We start from the raw sequence: 16956 nt of genomic DNA on the forward strand, positions 1-16956 counted from the left end.
TTTTCTAATAATTTTCATTTATATATTGCAATATAATGTTATTTAGTATATGGGATTTTCTGACAGTTGAACTTTTATTATGCATTTTTCTCTATTGACATAGAATGATATCTTGTGTCCATTTACTTTGATACAAAGTTTGCAATTCCTCCTTTTTTGCACATATCATCCCTTTTAAAAATGTTTTCAGTTATCTTGCACCATTTTGTTTGTAAATATCATAAACTTTGACATATTTTTAGCTAATCTAAGTTTCATTGTCTCTTACAAGGAAAACTTTACTCACTTTTTCACTTTTACAGAAAGGTTTTTTTATATTCTTTTGCTTGTTTAGTATTTTTTTTTCCAATTTGCTTTTTGTCTCTTTTTTATTGATTTTTATTTTCTCCAGTATTTTGAAAAATAGTTTTAAATGAGTAATAATCTTTAAATTTTCAAAAATAATGCTTTAATAGCACCAATCTAATTACCAAGGTCAAAATATGGTGTCTTTAATGAATTGAATTTTCCATTTTCCCTATAAGAAAATCAGTTAGAGTTAGAGACTATTCTAAAATTCCAGGATGATGAGCATTTTCCTGAGAGGAATTATATGATAAAAATAAGAAGTTTTGGAAGAAAAGCAAAGTTGGAGCAGAGTGGATCTGGAGGAAAGGAGAGTTGGAAAGCAAATTAAATGCCAGTGAGTCTGTGACTAAATGTATTGAGTTCTGTGGTGGTGCTTCTCCTCTCTATGATTTCACAAATCTTAAGTAAAATCCAGAAAAATCGTGAGATGACTGTGCTTGTGCTGTTCTTTCACATTCTGTCCTCCACCTGCAGACCAGTCTCTTTAACCCTGGACCAAACTGCTATTCATCCTTCAGCTTTCAGAACAAGCACCCACGCCACAGGAGCTCAAACCCCTTAGTTGCATATCTGTAGAGTACCCTATACTTTTCCTCTATAGAATCTAAGAGAACTGTAATTAATGTTTGTGTAATTATCTCTGCCTCCCCCAGACTCTATAAATATCAGAAATTGAAGTAATTTGAACAAATCCAATAGTATGTTTCTTCTATAAAATAAGAATACCAATTTATATGCATGACAAATTTACCAAGGACAGGAACTCAGTTTAATTTTTTCACTATTTGTTCACTGGAGCATATCACAGAGGTCATAATCATTGAATATCTGTTGAATAAGTATGCAACTATTAAATAAAGATGTATATTTACTGACATGCAAATGTGTCTCTGATGTATAGTTAAGAGAAAAAAGAGATTGTAAAATATCATGCATTTGTATCATGTTTTGTTTAAAAATAATCATATTGAACATATAATTGTGTTCAAGATGTACAGTAGCATATCCTCACCTGAAAAATATATTTAAATTTATTAATTATATATGTCTGGATGATGAAATTAGATATTATCCTTATGTTTTTGATTCTTTACACCTTCCAAATTTGAACCTACATTACTTTCAAATTTAGAAAACAAAATTCATTTTGGAAAAAAAATTGTCTTGGTAATTAGATTGAACTTTGGTGAAATGTAGAATTTTCCTGAATTGCAATTTCTAAAATTTTGAAATCTCTGAAGAATGAACTGAAATGGAGATAAACTAGAGTCAGAACTTTCAAGAAACAATCAATTTCCATAGACCAGAATATTGACAGTAAGAACCTGATATAGGGAAGCAACTATACTTTTTGTATTTTAGTTTTGTGAATAATCACACACAAACACCAGATATTGGAGGGGTGAAACTTACAATACTTTGGACATGGTTTGTGGTTGCTAGAAGGTTGTTTAGAACATTATCTACATGCTATTCTAAAATTATTACTGGAGGCATTTCCCACATGTACCTTCTTCAACAATAACTTCATGTAAGATGGTCCACTATTAAAATGGATCCTGTGACTACTATAAAATATTTTATGTTTTCTCCTGCCATCTCCTCAGTTGATAAAGGATTATTTCACTCCACTTGCCAGTTTCAAGATTCAGAAAAAAGCAAGTTAATAACTACAGTCATTTTTTAGCTTCCCTGGAGTCACTCAAGGGAAGATTGCCAGGAGAAATACCAGTAACCTCAGATATGAAGATGACACCACCCTTATGGCAGAAAGTGAAGAAGAAATAAAGAGCCTCTTGATGAAAGTGAAAGAGGAGAGTGAAAAAAACTGGCTTAAAACTCAGCATTCAGAAAATTAAGATCATGGCACCCAGTTCCATCACTTCACAGCAAATAGATGGGGAAATAATAGAAATAGTGAGAGACTTTATATTTTGGGCCTCCAAAATCACTGCAGATGGTGACTGGAGCCATGAAATTAAAAGACACTTGTTCCTTGGAAGAAAAGCTATTACCAACCTGGATAGCATATTAAAAAGCAGAGACATTACTTTGCCCACAAGGGTCCATCTAGTCAAAGAAATGGTTTTTCCAGTAGTCATGTATGGATGTGAGAGTTGGACTATAAAGAAAGCTGAAAGCTGAAGAATTGATGCTTTGGAATTGTGGTGTTGGAGAAGACTCTTGAGAGTCCCTTGGACTGTGAGGAGATCCAACCAGTCCATCCTAAAAGAAATCAGTCCAGAATATTCATTGGAAGGACTGATGCTGAAGCTGAAGCTCCAATACTTTTGGTCACCTGATGCGAAGAACCAACTCATTGGTAAAGACCCTGAAGATGGGAAAGATTGAGGGTGGGAGGAGAAGGTGAGGACAGAGGATGAGATGGTTGGATGGCATCATGGACTTAATGGACCTGAGTTTGAGTAAACTCCAGGAATTGGTGATGGACAGGGAAGCCTGGTGTGCTGCAGTCCATGGGGTCACAAAGAGTGGGACATGACTGAGTGACTGAACTGATCACTCAGGTACTCTAGGTGCTCTCCAACTCATCCACATTTGCTGCTTTCTTTGTTACTCAAATTTAGTGTGACACGTAAATATTTTGCTGACTTTTTAAAACTTATTTAATATTTTTAAGTATCCTTGTAGATGTATGGGTTTTCCTGGTGGCTCAGCGATAAAGAATCCACATATAATGCAGGAGCCACAGAAGATGTGTGTTCATTCCCTGGGTCAGGAACATCCCCTGGGTGAGAGCATGACAACCTACTCCAGGATTCTTGCCTGGAAAATCCCATGGACAGAGAAGCCTGGGAAGCTATAGTTCATAGCATCTCGAAGAACCGGACACAACTGAAGTTATTTAGCACCCGTGTAGATTTGGTATTTCTTTGTAATTTTTTTCCCAAGGAAAATGGAGATCGAGAATTTCCTCCCAAATATACACTTTGCTCCTTGTTCATCAATATCATAAGTCTAAGGGAAGGATAATGGTAACAAAAACAAAGAAACAAACAGAAAAACTGTAAATTTTATGCAATGCTCATGATATTCCAGGCACTATAATAAACAGTATTGATTACTGCCATTTTATAGATAAAGGAAATTGAGCAAATTTTTTCTAGTTTGCAAAGCTAAAGAACACACATTTTTTTCTCAGAGATACTGAACTTCAATTTCATGCCCTAAATTACTTCTCCCTTCACTTTATCTTCTTTCCTCTGGGACAATTAGTTGTTTTATATTGTAACTAGCATCTCAGGCAGCTCTGATCAATGGAAGCAATGTAGTGGGAAGCTTTTCTCTTCCCAGTGAGAGGCAGGAATATGAGCTTTGGGAAGTGAGGTCTCTGGAAGAACAACTACCAACATGAGTTGTATTAATAGTAGAGATGGACCAGAGATGGTGATGTCACTTCTTTTTAGATAAAATAAACATTCTATGATAGAGAATAAGGTTTGGAATCAAAGACTTGCGTATAAAACCTGGTTCCACAATTAGCATAATCACATTGAATATCACACCATGACATGATGTCACGTTGCCCAGCACCTGTCTGGCATACAACAGCTTTCAGATATTTGCTGAATCCTTTTTTTGGATGTAATGGAACTAGTATGTAAATTTCATGAGTATAAATGCTTGCTTGTCTTCTTCATTAGTTTAATTTTAATATAATTGGCATATTGTACTTATCTAATGGACATGAATTTGAGCAAACTCTGGGAGATAGTGAAGGACAGAAAAGCCTCACATCCTGAAGTCCATTGGGTCACAAAAAGTGGAACATAACTTAGTTAATGAACAATAAAAAATTAATATTTATTGAATGAACTAGTTAGTTGATTTAAAAACTTTTAGAGACTTATCTTCCTTGTCTCTGAAGTGGAAATAATGTTTCCTATCACTGAGCAACTTAACATATTTCAAATTCCTAGTCTACTGTTTAGAATATACTTGATGTTGTATTACAATAAATATTAGCTCGCTACCCTGCCCAAAACCCTCAATTAACTTAGGGACTGAGCATATGTATTAGAGTTTATTTCTACTCTAATTTAAAGCTTATGACCAGAGCATTCTTAAGTGTGGTACTTTGGATGGGCTTGAAATACAAAAAAACAACTCAGCTAAGAATATCTCAATAGCACTGAATGGAACATATGAAAATCCTAATTAGTGAAAGTTATGCAGTGGATAACTACTGTGTATTCTAAATTATATTTATCCATTACAACTTTGTCATCAAATATTGGATATGGCCTATAGTTAGCGTCACTGTAAATTTGCATTTCAACTAGAGAAAAAGACACCTTCTTTTTGTCTTCACTGATTAACATTTTCAAGCTCTGTAATTTTCTTGCTGCTCACAGAAACAAAGCAAGCCAAGCTCAAACAGAAAGCCTATTCTCCAAGATATAAATATTTGCTATTCAGAAAATCTCAATGAGGGTTTAGTTATTTTAAACTAAAGGAAGAAAATTACTAGTAATGATTGGTTTCAGCTAACGAAATGCTTTTATGCAAATATGTGAACCCTAAATATGACCTGGAAACAAAAGACTGCTTAACAGTTACTATTAAGCAATACATTAGTAGATCAATTAAACAGAACTTCTTTCTAATGAGTATGTGGTACAGAGGTTGCCGTAGAAACCTGGAAAGGAAAAGCCCTTCAATGCTAATTTATTATTATAAGACTGTGAAATACTATAGATCTATTGGTGACTGGAAGTAACTAAAGTTGAAATAAGTCACTTTCAAAGAACAAACTTCTTGTGATTTATAAGGTGGCTTTGCAAAGATTATCTGTTAGATTCTGATCACCTCAGACTTATAGTATTTAGACATGCCATTCAAATATACCACCTCCCTGGTTACTCCTATAATCCAGACCTGTGTTGACAGAGACCTGTTTTAGCTAATTCCATATGCCTAAACTTGAATTTGCTCCAAGAGGAGAAACACACAAAAATATAATATCGATACAATCTTGATTTCTTTCTGTGACATTCCAGTGAGGTAACTCTCTAACATCTCTTATATTTGCATATGAAAATCACAAAACTGGACTTTACCAAGTGTTGCAGATGTGCAGGTTAGCGAGTCGGGGAGGCGTGACATGACTGGGTGGAGAAAGAAGTCAAACTACAATTCAGACCTAATGAGAAACTTAGTCAGTCCCACAAGGAGACCTGGAAATATAAAGAGCCTTCCGAATTAGACTGTGGCGGGCCAAGAAAACTGAAGCTTTATTCCACCTGTTCATGAGTTATTGAATGCAGGTTGTCCCAGGAAAGGATGTGACCTTAAGCAAAGCAGGTCTGTGCCACTGACATGGGATCTGACAGCTGAGCTCTCCTTTGACTGCACCCATAGCACAATGAAGGGGAACTAGGCAGCTGTGCCTCGTGGACTCATGAAAAGCTTGAATCCAATGTTTAAAAGCAAAGATTAGGCTAAATCCATACATCCTTTCTTTGGTACATAGTGATACTTATCTGAAGAACATGTTTAATGATATCTTTGTGCAGTTTGATCTTAAATTATTAAAATACTATTGTTGCTCAGTTGCTAAGTCCTATCTGACCCTTTGAAACTCTATGAACTGTAGCCTGCCAGGCTCCTCTGTCCCCCACAATCTCCCAGAGTTTGCTCAAATTCATGTCCATTGAGTCAGTGCTATTATCTATCCATCATCCTATGCTGCCTCCTTTTCCTTTGGCCTTCAGTCTTTCCCAGCATCAGGGTCTTTTCCATTGAGTTGGCTCTTAGCATCAGGAGCTTCAGCTTCAGCATTTGTCCTTCCAGTGAACATTTAGGGTTTATTTCCTTTAGGATTGACTGATTTAATCTCTGCTGCTGCTAAGTCACTTCAGTCGTGTCCGACTCTGTGCGACCCCATAGATGGCAGCCCACCAGGCTCCCCCATCCCTGGGATACTCCATCTAAGAACTAGTAAAAATATCAGTTGGGCTGAGTATAGAAGGATGGTGGTGATGGTGGTTTAGTCACTAAGTAGTGTCTGCCCCTTGCAACCCCATGGACTGTAGCCTGACAGGCTCCTCTGTCCATGGGATTCTCCAGGCAAGAATACTGGAGTGGGTTGCCATTTCCTTCTCCATAGAGAAGTATCAAGTACAAATTTGTATCAAGTACAAATTTCACATTGATGAAAAGGAATAAATGAAAAAAATCTCACATGCCTATTGTTTCAGAATGTGGGAAATCTACTTAATAGGGAAATAATAGAAGAGCTATTCCCAGATATTCCTCTCAAAAAATGATCACATTTGTTTAAGAAGAGACAAAGAGATCACTACAGTTTAACAAGGTACTTAAAATGCATTCATTTGGAAAACATGTAAGTGAAAGCATGTAATACTTTATAATAATAGTATGATAGTGAAGCTTTCAAAAAATACTTACTCCTGAACAAATATATTACTGTATATGAGAAACCATAAAATTAGGGGGACAAGATATTACCACGAGGAAAACTGAACCCCTAATATTGTACAAATTTGAATGAAGGTTAAGGAGCCTAAAGAGAATGGCAAAAACACTTACCAGAGGAATTATATAGAAAGATAAAAGCAGTTATTGACTCAGGGTTCATAAGAGCTCTATGCTCACCAGGTTGGCCTCTATTGAAAATGGTCAAAGAATTTTTGCATGACATTCAACTGTAGAGAAGAGTAGGCTGCAGTCTGATGAATCATGGCTTAAAGATGACAGGAATAAGAACACTGGATTAATAAGATCTTATAAATATCTGATAATTTAAAAATTGTACATATTGTTATTAAAGTTGTATTAGTAATTTTATTTTATTTTTAAAATTAATGACAATTTTCACCATTAAAATTTGCATGCTTCCAAGTGATAAGAAAGTTATGAAGTCTAGGATTTGTTGTGAAGTCTAGGATTTGTTTTGATTCTATACAACAAATAAAGATACTTAACCTCACTTAGAATGGGATGAGTTGAAGCAATCTTAAAATTGAGAGTATCTTTGCTGTCAAAGCATTTCACCTTTAAGTGTTAAGGGTCTGAGAACAGTATTCTCCTGATATTTTGAAATCAATCATATAATAATTCCCTGATAGCTCAGACAGTAAAGAATCTGCCTGCAATGCAGGAGACCAGTGTTCAATCCTTGGGTCAGGAAGATCCCTGGAGGAAAGAATGGCAATCTACTCCAGTATGCTTGTGTAGAGAATTCCGTGGACAGAGTCCACATGGGCTAGAGTCCACGGGGTCACAAAGAGTTGAACACGACTGAGTGACTAACACTTCCTTTCACTTTCATATAATAGTATCAACACTGATTGTAACTCTATGCTGAATCTTACAGTTTGGACAGATACTCTAGAGGACTAAATAACAGGTTATTATAAGTAAAGAAGCAATGTGAATTATTTAGTCCTAGAAATGTCAAAGATCCAATGAGGCAGCTATGAAAGTTCCAAAGTAATAATGACTGAATATACTTGCCTTCTGGAGAAGACTAGAAGCAGGCAATGGTCTAAATTTTAATGATGTAGGTAAATATATTAACTATTTGAAGAAAACTGAATTATTTGTAAAGCATACTATGTAAATTCTAATATTTTCCATGTGCAAGTTTTATAAAACAAGTGGAACACTTTTACTCAAAATCATGCATTTTTCTCCAACTTGAATAGATGTTACCAAGTAATGAGATAGCTCTTTACACCTTTAATATGTATAAATGATCTGCCTTACTTATAGACTCCTCATCATCTTTTTTCTGTGTAATTGTGAGAATAACTCTGCTACCATTTTCAATGTTTGTGCCATACTAGCAAATCTGTGTCAATAGATTAGTTGGCATTTCTGTGATGACAAGGGAATGTAGCTTAGTTTAGTAATGAAACTTAGTTTACAAAATGTTATGCTAGATCTAGCAGTGATTGTTGTTCAGTTACTAAGTCAAGCCCGACTCTTTTTGACCCCATGGGCTGCTGCATGCCAGGCCTTCCTGTCCCTCACCATCCCCCAGAGTTCACCCAAGTTCCAGTCTATTGAATTGGTGATAGCATCCAATCCTCTGTCACCCTCTTCTCCTTTTGCCTTCAATCTTTCCCAGCATCAAGGTCTTTCCCAGTGGGTTGGCTGTTTACATCAGCTGGCTAAAGTATTGAAGCTTCATCATCTGTCCTTCCAATGAGGGACAGCTTCATCGTCTGTCCTTCCAATGAGGTTGATTTGCTTTAGGACTGACTGGTTTGATCCCCTAGATGCCCAGGGACTCTCGAGTCTTTTCCAGCATCATAGTTTGAAAGCAAGTGGTATGGATATACATTCATTAATCACTTTCCTTTTAAAGTTGAGGTTTTGCTTGTGGTTCGAAGTGATAATTAATGTTAACCACAACATATATATTTTTAACTATATGAACTTTATGAAACATCTCTGTGTTTGATAATGGTCTTCATTACAATTATACCATGCATTTAAGATCCTAAATGAGAGGCACTAGAGCCATCTATGTTTTATTTTATGGGTTTTCCAGGTGGCTGAGAAGGCAAAGATTCTGACTGCAATCTGGGAGACATGGGTTCAATCCCTGGGTTGGGAAGATCCTCTGAAGAATAGAATGGCCACCCACTCTTGTATTCTTGCCTGTAGAATTCCATGGATAGAGGAGCCTAGTAGGTTATAATCCATTATGTTATTTTATGAGTTGATGATTAATATTTTTCTGTGTATAAAACCATATACATTAAAAAAACATGAAATTTGCTAAAAGAGTGGAAATTAAATGTGATCCCTAAAACTAAAGATAAATATGTGAGGTAATCAATGTGTTAGCTCAGTGAGGGGAATCAGTATATATGTATATCAAATCATCACACTATGCACTTTAAATCTGAGGATTTAATTTGTCAATTATTCCTCAATGCAACTGGGAAGGAAAAAGAATGGCTAGTATAAAAATAAGTAAAATATATAAATCAAAATATCAAAAGAACAAATAAAATGTACTAAGATAATTGCAATTATGCTTATTCATATCCTAAAAAACATTTAAAGTATTAATATTTTATGTATATAAAATGTCATAAAACCATTCTGGACTTGGTATTGCCCTGAGTTGAAATAACAAAGTTAAAGCTCATAGGAGCTCTAGGGAAACAACTTTCAGACAGGCTTCTATAAAAAAGGAAAATACTAGTTCTAGAAATGATCATTTGGAAGAGGGGGAATAATTTTCTAGTAAGAAATGAGTAAGTTCTAAGTTAAAAGGATCAAAAATAGATGATGATTCTGTGGACAGAGTGTCATTAAAGTGAACTGTGTTAAAATAATAGCTATAAGATGAAAGATAACTCATGTGACATTTGATTCAGTTTGAAAAGTTCAAAGACTCTCAATCATTAAAGCTAAAGATTGATTTATTCTTGTCCCTCAGCACTAAAGATAATTTTAGATGGAAAAATATCTTCATTTTAAGAAAAATGTTAGGAGTATTACCAAAGCCCCAAATGCATTGAAGTTAATAAGACTTTTAAGAGCATGCATCAAAAAAAGAAAAAAATTCCCCTCCATCTCTCTCTCTCTTTTTCTCTGTCTCTCTGGTGTTATTTTTCTTTTTTGTTGTTGTTGTTTTTTGTTTGTTTGTTTTTTCCATTTATTTTTTTAGTTGGCGGCTAATTATTTTACAATATTGTAGTGGTTTTTGCCATACATTGACATCAATCAGCCATTGATTTACATGTGTTCCCCATCCTGAACCCCCCTCCCATATTTTTTCTTAAAATTTTATTTAATCTGCCAAAAATAATATTACTTTGAGGAAAATTTTAACATGAAACAATTGTTTTGTGGAAACAGTCATTTTGCCCATGGATCTTATGTCTATCAACTCTTATAACTGCCAGTTAAATTCTGTTAGGAAAATATTTTTTAAATAATGTCTTAGGTATTCTCCCTCCTCATTTCCCATTCAGTTTATTCATTTAGAGCAAAGCCCATGTTTAGTAGGACTCTGCATTTAATATGGCATCTTCAGTGATTGAAGGAGGTTCCTATGCAGAATCTGAAATAGTGCTACAACCCTTCATTGCTTTAGGATGTCAGGGGTGGAATTCTAAGTTTCTTGCATGCCCCAGAGGGATGAGGAAGTTACAGGATATTTCCACCAAGTCCATCAGGAAAAGTCCATGGAGATGGGTGAGGCATGATTTCTTAGTTGAATCAAATGGCATTTGCCCTGGGCCTAACAATGTCAAGCATAGCCAGCAAAAGTCAAGGCAAGAAACAAGAAGGCAAGTGGAACAAATGGGACACAGTCATACTCTGATGTCACACTAGATGGTAATTTAGCTAAGGACTTAAGAGGGTGGATAAAGCGGAGACCAGAGAACAAAAGCACAAACGGGGCAGCTCATTTTCTTCACCATGAGGAATGTAAGTTACATGCAGACTTGAATGGCCTCAAGGGAAGAGAACAGGAATGTCAAGAATAAATCCCGAAGAAGCCCAATTAACTCTGAGTGAACTACAAAGAAAATATCTTTATTTTGAGTTAGAAAGTGCTGAATTAGTCTTCAAATATCAGATTCTGATTGCATGTTGTGTATATCTGCATGTTCCTGATGTCAACGTCAATTGCAGAGGCTGCCACAAGATCAGGGTAAGATGATATATGGAAAATAAAAAATATCTCCATATTTTCCCCTATGACAGAGAGGATTATACCTATGGGTATTATAGTACTGAATAAAAATACACTTATAAGTATGTGCTTCATTCAACCTAGATCCTACTAATTTTCTTCAAAATAAGTGCTACTTCAAAATAATAGATAATAGAAAAAGTCTAACATCAAAACTTTTCAAAGTTAAAGGTAAGGTTCTAGCCTTCTTACGTCCAATATAGTAGCTACATTTGGCTATTGAGCGCATTAGATGTGACTAATACAAATCAAGATATAAGTGTGAAAAATCACACTGTACAACAGACTTATTATAAAAGAAAAGATTTTAAAATATCTCAGTAATGATAGTTTAGTAATGATTACATAATGAAGTGGTAATATTTTAAATATATTTTATTTAAATAAATCATGTGGTAGAGTCACTCAGTTGTGTCTGATTCTTGAAGTCCAAGAGACTCCTCTGTCCATGGGATTTCCCAGGCAAGAATACTGGAGTAGGTTTCCATTTCCGTCTCCAAAAATAAATTATATATTTTTTTATCACATAAGCTGTGAGTCGACAGCACTGTGGTTCAACATCTGTATGCACTACCACGTGGTTACAACTATAGGTCTGGTCACAATCCATCACCATACAGATGACCCTCTTCCCCTCTGGCAACCCCTAATCTGATCTCTGTATCTAGGAGTTTGTTTTCGTCTATTTTTGCTTGTTTTTTAGATTCCAAATATGAGTGAAAAATTACAGTATTTGTCTTTCTCTTTCTGACTTATATTTCACTTAATACCCTCAAGATCCATTCATGTTTTAACAAAGGACAGAATTTCATTCTTCTTATGGCTGAGGAGTATCCCTGTGTGTGTAGCACATCATATCTTCTTTATCTATTCATCCTCAGTGGACACTTATGCAGTTTATGTATCTTGATTGCTGTAAAGAGTGTTGCAATGAACATAGGGGTTCATGTTCCTTTTCAAATTTTCTTCAAGTATTTCTCAAATAAATAAGCAGAAGTGAAGTAGCTGGGTTATATAGCACTTCTATTATTAATATTTTGAGGAACTTCCATATTGCTTTCCATAGTGGCAGCACCAATTCACAGTCCCACCAAAGTGTACAAGATTTCTCTTTTCTCCACATACTCCCTAGTGTTTGTTATTTCTTGTCTTCTTGATAACAATCATTCAAATAGGTAAGAGGTATTGTGGTTTTTATTTGCATTTCCCTGGTAACTGGTGATGTTGAACATCTATCTTTTCATAACACCTGTTGGGCCATTGGTCCGTCTTCTATGGAAAAATGTCTATTAAGAAACTCTGCCCTTTTTTTAATCAGGTTGCTTGTCTTCCATTATTGAATTTTCTGAGTTTTTAAATATATTTCAGATACTAACCCCTTATCATTTGTATGATTTTCAAAAATTTTCTCCCATTCAGGAGGTTGCCTTTTTGTTTTGTTGATGGCTTTCTTCACTAGACAGAAATTTTTCTTTTTTCCTTTTTTTTTTTTTTTTTTTTTTTTTTTTTTTTTTTGCTGTAGTACCATTTGTTTGTTTCTGCTCTTGTTTCCCTTGCCTTTGGGAGTCAGATCCACAAAATCGTTACTAACACTGATATCAAAAAGTATTCCGCCTATGCTTTTCCTCAGAGTTTTATGGTTTCAGATCTTAAATTCAAGTCTTTAATCTGTCTCAAATTAATTTTGTGTATAAGGTAAGAGATTGATCCAGATTCCTTCTTTTGTGTGTGGCTGTCCAGTCCTCTCGGCACCATGTATTAAAGAGACTGTACTTTCTCCACTGTAAGTTCTTTGCTCCTTTGTCATAGATTAATTTCCCATATACTTGTGTATATCTCTGGGCTCTCGATTATCTTCCATTCATCTGTGTCTATTTTTATGCTAGTATCATAATGAGTCCAGCTTTGCTCTTTTTTCTCAAGACTGTTTTGACTATCTGGGGTCTTTGGTGGTTCCATTCAAATTTTAGACTTCTTTGTTCTAGTTGTATAGAATATGTCCTTGGCATTTTGATAAGGATTGCATGGAATTTGTAGATTGATTTGGGTAGTATGAACAGTTTAACAATATTAACTTTTCCAATCCGCGAGCATGGAAATTGGAGCTTCCCTTGTAGCTCAGTCGGTAAAGAATCTCCCTGCAGTGCAGGAGACCGGGGTTCGATACCTGGGTTGGGAAGATCCCCTGGAGAAGGAAATGGCAACCAACTCCAGTGTCCTTGCCTGGAAAATCTCATGGACAGAGAAGCCCGGTGGACTGCAGTCCATGTGGTCGCAAAGAGTCGGGCACTACTGAGCGACTAACACTTACTTACTTATTTATGTTAAAACAAAACAAAACAAACAAACCTAAAAACTGTGGAGAGGGGACTAGTTACCTTAGATAGGATCCACAGCAGAGGATGGTATTTTAGTTGAGCCCTGAAATTCAAGAAGGTAGTTATAAAGATTCTTGAAATGTAAAAAAAGAAACCTAATCTGGGCCCTTGCACTACGATCTAGTCACGGCCAGAATGACTAGATCATAGTGCAAGGGCCCAGAACTGCATGAGAAAAATCAAGGAAGTCATGCTGTAGCTTATTAGGGCCTTGTAGATTATTTTAAGATGTTTACATTTTGCTCAGAGTAAAATGTAAAGCTGTAATTTACATCTCAATTTTTTCCCCCCACCCATCCCTTTTTGCCAGCTCTTTCAGTAAAAAATCATTAATATTCTTTTTGAGAAAATTTAATTGAACACAGTTTGGGTAAACCTAAGTTCACTAATGTTTCTTGGCAATCATAAAATTTCCCTCAAAATTTGAAAATTGAGCCCAATAATTCGAGGAAAATAACTGGTTTGTTTCAATGCACTCTTTAAGGGCCTTCTGAGGAGAATGTCTATTTCTACTGTTCGCAGTTCAAAAGCTGACATAATCCTTGTCTCTTGAAAGCTTTAATTTAATTTTGTTTTGTTTTTTACCTTGCCCTCCCCGACTCCAGCTGCTCACCTTTACCAACTGACCTGCTTTGTTCTTAATATACTCATCCTGGAGCTATCATCTAATTTTCTGGCTGAATACGACCCAGTTTTTCTCTCTCCCTGTTCCATTCAGCCTTCTATATTTTGACTTAGATATCTACTAAATATCTCAAACTAAACATGCCCAAACCAAATCCCTGATTCCTGTTTCTGGCAAATCTAATCCTTTAGTAGTCTCTGCTGATTCCTTAAAAGAAGTATCAGACTTACAGAGACTCTGGTTGAATATTTTTGAGTCTTACTTGACTCCTCTCTTTCTTTCACTTCCAGTAAAAAAACTACCAACAAATCTTTTGGCTTTAGCTTCAGAATACGTACAGATTCCAATCACTCCTTAATACTACCGTGACCTCCACTCTAGTCCATCATCTCTTCACAGGAGCTTTGCAGTGAGAGGTTCTCTCCTTCTGATATTTTCCCTTACCCAAGTATACTCTCAACATGGAGAAAAATTAGTTACATCCATCAAAACTCAAACTGTATATGTCTAGAGACCTCACTGCTATGAATTAAAGTATACACTCACAGAATTTCACTGACTTATAGGCATAAGAAAGTTTATTACATCACAGCCTTTAATAGCAAACTATAAATAATTGGGAACTGTTTCAGTTAAGCGTGATACATCCAAAAAAATTATGTTGCAGTTTTATTTGACTGATAGAGATAACTCTATGTATGTGAATAAGCAAACAAGAAAAATCAGAAAAACATGCAACTATGGCACAGTGCAGGAAAATATGGAACCTAAATTTCCCTCTGCATAATTATTTTAAAAGGAGCATAGAAGTGGCTGCATGCGTGTAAATACATACATTTTTTTTAATTTAATTTTTTTTTATTAGTTGGAGGCTAATTACTTCACAACATTTCAGTGGGTTTTGTCATACATTGACACGAATCAGCCATAGAGTCCCACGTATTCCCCATCCCGATCCCCACCCCCCCCCAACCTCCCTCTCCACCCGACCCCTCTGGGTCTTTCCAGTGCACCAGGCCTGAGCACCTTTCTCATCCATCCCACCTGGGCTGGCGATCTGCCCCACCATAGATAATATACATGTTGTTCTTTCGAAACATCCCACCCTCACCTTCTCCCACAGAGTTCAAAAGTCTCTTCTGTACTTTTGTATCTCTTTTTCTGTTTTGCATATAGGGCCATCGTTACCATCTTTCTAAATTCCATATATATGTGTTAGTATACTGTATTGGTCTTTATCTTTCTGGCTTACTTCACTCTGTATAATGGGCTCCAGTTTCATCCATCTCATTAGAACTGATTCAAATGAATTCTTTCTAACGGCTGAATAATATTCCATGGTGTATATGTACCACAGCTTCCTTATCCATTCATCTGCTGATGGGCATCTAGGTTGCTTCCATGTCCTGGCCATTATAAACAGTGCTGTGATGAACATTGGGGTGCACGTGTCTCTTTCAGATCTGGTTTCCTCGGTGTGTATGCCCAGAAGTGGGATTACTGGGTCATATGGCAGTTCTATTTCCAGTTTTTTAAGAAATCTCCACACTGTTTTCCACAGTGGCTGTACTAGTTTGCATTCCCACTAACAGTGTAAGAGGGTTCCCTTTTCTCCACACCCTCTCCAGCATTTATTGCTTGTAGACTTCTGGATAGCAGCCATCCTGACTGGCGTGTAATGGTACCTCATTGTGGTTTTGATTTGCATTTCTCTGATAATGAGTGATGTTGAGCATCTTTTCATGTGTTTGTTAGCCATCTGTATGTCTTCTTTGGAAAAATGTCTGTTTAGTTCTTTGGCCCATTTTTTGATTGGGTCATTTATTTTTCTGGAATTGAGCTTCAGGTGTTGCTTGTATATTTTTGAGATTAATCCTTTGTCTGTTTCTTCATTTGCTATTATTTTCTCCCAATCTAAGGACTGTCTTTTCACCTTACTTATAGTTTCCTTTGTAGTGCAAAAGCTTTTAAGTTTCATTAGGTCCCATTTGTTTAGTTTTGCTTTTATTTCCAATATTCTGGGAGGTGGGTCATAGAGGATCTTGGTGTGATTTATGTCAGAGAGTGTTTTGCCTATGTTCTCCTCTAGGAGTTTTATAGTTTCTGGTCTTACATTTAGATCTTTAATCCATTTTGAGTTTATTTTTGTGTATGGTGTTAGAAAGTGTTCTAGTTTCATTCTGTTACAAGTGGTTGACCAGTTTTCCCAGCACCACTTGTTAAAGAGGTTGTCTTTTTTCCATTGTATATCCTTGAATTACATGAAATTGATGTCTGGAGTGTTTGGACCAATGGGACACTTTTCATATTTCATCTCTTTAAAATACTTGATTATTATAATCTTCACTATTCACTTTATACATATTTTAAATTTATGTGAAAAAAATTCAGACATACACAAAGTAGAATAATTAATGGAGCTATTTCAACCCATCACTAAAATTAAATACCATCAAAGATTTGTCATTATCATTGCATCTGAATCTCTCTGGCCCTATCTGCCACTTTTAAAAAATTTTCTTCCAACAGGCATTGTTGTGGCAAGATGGTAATGGAATATATTGTAATTTTCTTTCTTTTATTTTCTTTTAATATGTTAAAAGATATAATTGAATATACAGAAGTATGTTATCACTGACATGAATGACCAGTTGTAAGGGACAATAATGAAAGTAGGGGCTCAGGAGGGAAAATCATGCAGTAGTCTGTATGAAAGGTGAGAGGTCACTTCATCGAGCTACGTTTCTTTCTAATCTCATTAATAATCTTTTCAGTTCCTTCATTCTTTCAACAAATCCCATTCTTACCTCATCAGGAATTATGGAAAAAAACCCTAAAGTCACTCAAATATTTTGATTTGTTATATTTCATATTTCTATAGAAAGTATAATGATTAA

The sequence above is a fragment of the Muntiacus reevesi genome, chromosome 14, assembly GCF_963930625.1.
Source record: "Muntiacus reevesi chromosome 14, mMunRee1.1, whole genome shotgun sequence".
NCBI lineage: Eukaryota > Metazoa > Chordata > Mammalia > Artiodactyla > Cervidae > Muntiacus > Muntiacus reevesi.